Source organism: Cervus canadensis, chromosome 33, assembly GCF_019320065.1.
Source record: "Cervus canadensis isolate Bull #8, Minnesota chromosome 33, ASM1932006v1, whole genome shotgun sequence".
Lineage (NCBI taxonomy): Eukaryota > Metazoa > Chordata > Mammalia > Artiodactyla > Cervidae > Cervus > Cervus canadensis.
This window is the reverse complement of record NC_057418.1, coordinates 30,509,690-30,517,037: the sequence shown is the minus strand read 5'-3', so window position 1 is coordinate 30,517,037 and position 7,348 is coordinate 30,509,690. Positions and strand designations below refer to the sequence as shown.

The following is a 7,348-nucleotide window of genomic DNA, read 5'->3' as shown; positions in this document are numbered from 1 at the left end:
GACCCCATAGACTGTAGCTCCTCTGTCCATGGGATTTCCCAGGCAAAAATACTGGAATGGGTTGCCGTGCCCTTCTCCAGGGGAACTTCCTGACCCAGGGATCGAACCTGGGTCTCCTGAACTGCAGGCGGAATCTTTACCATCTGAGCCACCAAGGATGTAAAAAATTAAATGCTCTTTGCTCTTGAAATTAAGGCAACTTACATTTTTTGTAGGAATGGTTAAGAGGATGGATGTAGCAAGCTGTTAATAGCTACTGTGGCAAGAAAAAGAGAGAGGAAAGGGATTGAGCAAAGAAGTCATTTATTTTGGAGAAGCAGGAGTAGATATTACCTTGGAATTTAAACCAGCAGAGATCTTTAAGTTGCTGATAGCATCCTGGGAAGATGGAGGGACCCCAGAAAGTCATGGTCTTGGCATGAGAGAGGGCATATATTCTGAACCTTGCTCAAAAAGCAAAAAAAGGCTGTCACAATTGTGGCACTCAAGAGTCAAGGGCCATATGTAGGAGAGAACCAGTTTCTTAGTGATTAGCTTGTGTATAACAGAGGACCCTCCCACTTTCTAGTCCCCTCTTGGAATTGCATAGATTTACACCCATTTGAGGATTTGAAATTGTCTGAGGCCGTCTTGCTGAAATCCCCGCTGAGGGAAGACTATACAGGTAGCTATGCTTTAAACACTCCTTCAGTTTGTTCAATAAGCACAGTTTATAAAGGCTTTCTATTCCTGCATTTTCTCTCTCTCTTTCTTTCTTGAAATATAGTTGGTATACAGTATTATATAAGTTACAGGTGTACAATATAGTGAGTCACAAGTTTTTTTTTTTTTTTGAGTCACAAGCTTTAAAGATTATAAATCATTTATAGTTATTATAAAATATTGGCTTTATGCCTTGTGTTGTACAATGTATCCTTGTAGCTTATTTTGTTTATTTTTTGTAAAAGATATTTATTTGGCTGCATCAAATCTTAGTTGCAGAATCTAGTTCCCTGACCAGGGATCGAACCTGGGCCTCCTGCATTGGGAGCGTGGAGTCTTAACCACTGAACCACCAGGGAGACCCCCCTTATAGTTGACTTTATACCTAGTTGTTTGTACCTCTTAACCCCCTACACCTAGGTTGCCCTTTTCCTTCCCCGTCTCTACTGGCGACATCAGCTTGTTCTCTGTATGTGTGACAGACAGCTTATTCTTAATCACACACTATATATTTTATCTTCTCTCTCTCTTTCTTTCCCCCTCTCTCTCATCTACATGTTATACTGACCTCACTGAATGACTTGGGAGGTGTTCCTTTCTTTTCTGCAAACGTGTGTTCTCTGAAAGATCTATTGATTCAATTTCATTAATGCTGACTAGACTATTAACGTTTTTCATTTTTTCTTAACTCAGTTTTGGTAAGTTATACTTTTCTAGGAATTTGATTCTTTCAGTTCAGTTCAATTCAGTCACTCAGTCGTGTTCAACTCTTTGCAACCCCATGAACTGCAGCACGCCAGGCCTCCCTGTCCATCACAAACTCCCGGAGTCCACTCAAACCCATGTCCATCGAGTTGGTGATGTCATCCAACCATCTCAGCCTCTGTTGTCCCCTTCTCCTCCTGCCCTCAACCTTTCCCAACATCAGGGTCTTTTCAAATGACTCAGCTCTTCGCATCAGGTGGCCAAAGTATTGGAGTTTTAACTTCAGCATCAGTCCTTCCAATGAACACCCAGAACTGATCTCCTTCAGGATGGACTGGTTGGATCTCCTTGCAGTCCAAGGGACTCTTTCAGTTATGTTGTAAATTTTATTTGTACAAAATTTTTCCTAAACATTATTTTTAATATTCTGTTTTTTTTTAACATCTACAATACTTGAAGCTATGTCTTAATTGTATTTGTTATTTCTCTTTTTTCTTTATCAATTGTATTCAAAGTTGGCCATTTTTTAGTCATTCCAAAGGACTGACTTTGTTCTTCTCTTTTTTATGTTTCCTTTTAGCATCATAAATTTTCCTTCTTACCTCTGTTTTCTTCTTTCTACTAAAATTGAAATTATTTTGCAATTCTTTTTCTAGATTCTGTAAATGTATGCTTATAGCAATTATTTTTGTCTTTTCTTTGTCACTAATCTAAATTTTTAAGGCCATGAATTTCCATTTAAGTTCTACTTTAGCTGCATCTTGAAAGCTTTGATACGTAGTATTTTCATTAGCATTCAGTTAAATTTTTTTTCAGTTTTCATTTTGATTATTTTTGATCTGTAAATTACTTAAAAGTAATTCTTAATTTCAAATATATGGCGGTTTTAGTGGCCTCCATGCTATATTTTATAATATCTATTGACAGCATTGTTATAAAATGTGTTCCGTGTGATGCCAACTCTTTCAAATGTGTTGAAACTTGTGTAATGACACTCTGTCTAGTCAGTTTTTACAAATACTCTGAGTAGTTATTAAGTATAATATTCTATCTGTTTATTAGGTCAAACTTTTTAATTCTTTTATTTTCAAATCTTCTATGTCTCTGATGATTTTTCTGAATGCTTAGACTCATAATTTCTGTGGGTTTTATTTGAAAATCTATTGCAATGGTGGTGTGCTGAACGCCCAGTCACTTCATTTGTGTCCGACTCTGTGATGCTATGGACTGTAGCCTGCCAGGCTCCTCTGTCCATGGGATGCTCCAGGCAAGAATACTGGAGTGGGTTGCCATGCCCTCCTCCAGGGGATCTTCCCAACCCAGGCACTCAACCCGGGTCTCTTACCTCTCCTGCATTGGCAGGCAGGTTCTTTACCACTAGCGCCACCTGGGAAGCCCGCAGTGGTGGTGAAATTATTGATTTTATATCATCCGTCAGTTTTTGCTTTATTTATTTTGAGGCCTTGTGATTAGGTGCATAATAGTTTAGAATTACTTTAATTTACTACCATATTGAATCTTTTATCATTAAGTAGTGACTCTCCATACCTATAGCAATGCCTTTTGCTTTAAAGTCCAATTTTTTTTCCCTAAAATTTCTATAACCACAATGGTTTTCCTTTGACTAATGTTCATCCACATACATATTTTTACCCTTTCCTTTTAATGCTTTTGTATCCACTTATTTTTAATGTGTTTCTTTTAAAAAATCATTTGTTAATTATTGTCTTTAACTGGAAAAATTGATCTGTTTTCATTTATTATAATTACTGACATTTTGTGTTTATTATATTGTTCTGTCATAGCTTTTCTTCCAAGGAGCAAAGGTCTTGTATTTTCATGGCTGCAATCACCATTTGCAGTGATTTTGGAGTCCAAGAAAATAAAGGCTGTCACTGTTTCCATTGTTTCACCATCTATTTGCCATGAAGTGATGGGACTGGATGCCATGATCTTCGTTTTTTGAATGTTGAGTTTTAAGCCAGCTTTTTCTCTCTCCTCTTTCACCTTCATCAGGAGGCTGTTTAGTTTCTCTTCACTTTCTGCCATTAAAGTGATGTCATCCACATATCTGACATTATCGATATTTTTCCTGGCAATCTTGATTCCAGCTTGCACGTCATCCACTCCAACATTTCACATGTACTTTGCATACAAGTTAAATAAGCAGGGTGACAATACACAGGCTTGACATAATGACTTAATTTTGAACCAGTTCGCTGCTCCGTGTCTGGTTCTAACTGCTGTTTCTTGACCTGCATATAGGTTTCCCAGGTCAGGAAGCGAGGCAGGTCAGGGGGTCAGGTATTCCCATCTTTTGAAGAATTTTCCAGTTTGTTGTGATCCACACAATCAAAGCTTTATCGTAGTCAATGAAGCAGAAGATGTTTCTCTGGAATTCACTTGCTTTTTCTATAATCCAGTGGATGTTGGCAATTTGATCTCTGGTTTCTCTGCCTTTTCTAAACCCAGCTTGTACATCTGGAAGCTCTTGGTTCACATCCTGTTGAATCCTAGCTTGAAGGATTTTGAGCATTACCTTGCTCACAAGTGAAATGAGTGCAATTGTGCGGTAGTTTGAACATTCTTTGGCATTGCCCTTCTCTGGTTTTAAATGAAAGCTGACTGAAAGCGTCCAGTCCTGTGGGCACTTAAAGGATGCTTGCTCCTTGGAAGAGAAGCAATGACAAACCTAGACAGTATATTAAAAAGCAGAGACATCATTTTGCCAACAAAGGACGGTCTAGTCAAAGCTATGGTTTTTTCAGTAGTCATGTATGGATGTGAGAGTTGGACCATAAAGAAGGCTGAGTGCCGAAAAATTTGTGCTTCTGAATTGTGATGCTGGAGAAGACTCTTGGGAGTCCCATGGACTGCAAGGAGATCAAACCAGTCAATCCTATAGGAAATCGTCCTTGAATATTCATTGGAAGGACTGGTGCTGAAGCTGAGGCTCCAATTCTTTGGCCACCTGAGATGAACAGCCAACTCATTGGAAAAGACCCTGATGCTGGGAAAGATTAAGGACAGGAAGAGAAAGGGAGCAACAGAGGATGAGGTGGGTGGATGGCATCATGGACTCAACGGACATGAATGTGAGCAAACTCCAGGAGACAGTGAAAGATAGGGAAGCCTGGCTTGCTGCAGTCCATGGGGTCACAAGAGTTGGACACAACTGAGCAACTAAACAACAGCAATATATTGTTGTAATTTTAATATTTTTAATTAAAATAATTGTAGTTTCTCCTTGTTCCACCATTTCTATGTTCCATTCTCTCTCCTTTCTTATCTTATTTTGGATTAATTGTTAAGTTTTTCTCATTTCATTTTTTCCTATGGTAGTTTAAGAGTTATGCATTTTATTATTTTCATGGCTATGATAGAAATTTAATATACATAATTTATCAAAATGTTACGTTATCAACAGTAAACCCTCTTTCCAAGTAGCATGATGTCCTTAAAATACTTCAATTTCAGTTGTTCCTTCTAACATTGTGGTATTATTACTGTGTATTTTACTTCTATTTTTAAATTGCTCCCTAGGAACATTATTATTATTATTATTGTCTTATTCTTCTTATTTTATGTATTAATGTTTTTCCATATTTACCCACATATTTTCCCCTTTCTTTGTTTTTCTTTCTGTATCTCATTCTTTCCATCTGGGATAATATCCTTTTTTCCTGAAATAAATGCTTAAGGATTTCCTTTAGTAAGGGTTTGCTGCTAGCAAACTCTCTCAGTTTTTGTTTTTCTTAAAAGATCTTTATTTTATCCTGGTCCTGGAAGGACACATGTGATGTATACAATCTTCTTTTCTTATGCAACTATGTGTCTTTCCATTAAAGTGGTCTGTAACAGATGAGGATTTAAAACCCATCTATCAGCATTGTTGTCCTCCCATGGAAACAAGGTATACCTTTATCTGGATGGTGAGTTTAGAGAAAATTGGAACCACCATTCCCCTTATACTGAAAAAATAAAAAGGCTCTCTCAAGCACCACAGAGGTGGAAATGTTCATCTCTTGATTAAAACACATAGCTCTAAAGGTCTTCTATTAAAATGCAACTTCTCACCAGTAGGAAGGAATGTTAAGGGATATTCGTTATTCACTGTCAGCTTCACATGGTGAGTCAATTCATGGGCTGCTAGGTAATGTTGTCAGCTTGGAGGAAGGCCACATAGGAATCAATAGGAAAACCAGTTTTGGGTAGAAGGAAGGAAGGAAGACAGCTCTCTTTTTGCCCCAAGAAGTCAGTCCTGGAGACAATGTGGGACAATCTCGACAGGAAGCTGCTGGCAGGACGGTGCTGGTTCTTGGAGGTGGGTGGGTGGGTGGTGGAGTGTTGATCACGAGTTTCCATCTTCTTGTCAATTCCCAGCTCTGAACTCGTCAGCCCATGCCTGTCGCTTCTTCCTCAGTCACAGCCTTGAGAAAATAAAGTGTCAGAAGAGAATGTTCTCCACTAAGCTGAGTTGCTGCTTCCCCCCACTGCCTCAGAATTTTATTTTACACACTTCTCCCCCTTCTTGTTCTTCCCACTTTCTCCTAGGTCTTGGCTTTTAATCAGGCTTGAGTCTCTAAACCAAAACCTGTTACTGGTACCAGTGTGATACAGTAGCCACTGTCAGAAATTTGGAAAATCCAGAAAAGTCTGAAGAAGGAAAATAAACCCCCCAAATCCACTTACTATTAGAGGATAATGACCTCTATCATTTTTGTGTATTATGTTTTGAATTTTTTTGGTATGTGTGTTCTTTCTTACTCTCTTTATCTATCCTTCCCACCTCCCCACCGCCCCCACCCCCCACACACAAAATTGGGATGAACGAAGACTAATTTTCTCATTTACTTTGTCTTCCCATTAAAACACCTTTCTTCATGTTGTTAATATATTCCTTCTGTCTTGGTGCTGCTTCCTTCCATCTTCCTTTTCCTCATAAACATCAAGTGTCTACACTCCCTGTCTACACTCTGTCTTCTCCTTCAGTCCTCACACTCTTGAAGACTGTATCCTATACCAGCAAACCGCACTCCCCATCCCCGCCAGATGTTGGCAAATGCTGTCAAAGACCTTGGCACTGGCAAATCTGGCAGACCCTTTTATTTAATCTCATTTTATGGAACTTGCAGTGACAATTGTCTCTATTGGTTATGGCCTCTTGGGAACACTCTCCTTCCTTCATGTTCATGGAAAAAGCTCATCCTGCTTTTCTTTGTCTATTTCCTTCTCAGAATGCATTACCAGCTTCTTTGGGTAGCCTTCCTTGTGAAGTGCAGGTGGCCTTCACGGATCTGTCCTTGGCCTTTCCTCATTCTCCAGCCTCTGGACAATCACATCTGTACCAATGATTGCATCTCGAGTTCAGACGTTTCTCTAAACATGCAGCTCTGGATGTCTCACTGGCATGTCAGACTCAACAGGACCGTGTGAAGCAGAGCTCACACGGCATGTGGGAGGGTTTCAGGGGCCAGAATGAAAATAGCGCCCATCATTCTGGCCACCTTCTTTGCCTAGAACCCAGGCACATGGGTGCCCCTAATGCTGGGAAATGGAGTAGCTGGATGCCCAGGAGGGAATGACACTCAGCTGGGAAAGCAACCAGCTAGTGTCCATCACATCTACCTGTAAGGATCACGGTATGGCAAAACCCACGGTATGGCATAACCAAGAGGCTACTGTTAACTGCTCAGAATGGCAAAATGGGAGCTCCTTGAAAATAGTCTTTCTGGAAAGTTTGGAGCTGACATCATTTTGGAGGTTCTGCAAAGAGAAGCCAGAAAACAAGGACAGATATTAAAAGCTACACATGAAACACGATGTGCCTGTCCATGAAGCTGTCCAAGATGAGCTCAGTGAAGGAGCATGAGGTCAGTAGGGACGCCTCCGAAGCATCCAGATGCTCGGCACAGAGACTTTCAGTGCTGTTTCGGGAGGA

The 7,348-nt window shown here is 39.8% G+C and overlaps 1 non-coding gene across 1 annotated transcript; it reads right to left on the bottom strand.

The window, feature by feature from the left end:
* Nucleotides 1-988: 988 nt before the first annotated feature.
* On the bottom strand, nucleotides 989-1,061 carry TRNAW-CCA. The gene has a single exon. It is a non-coding gene; the product is annotated as a tRNA-Trp (tRNA).
* Between the last annotated feature and the right edge of the window lie 6,287 nt (nucleotides 1,062-7,348).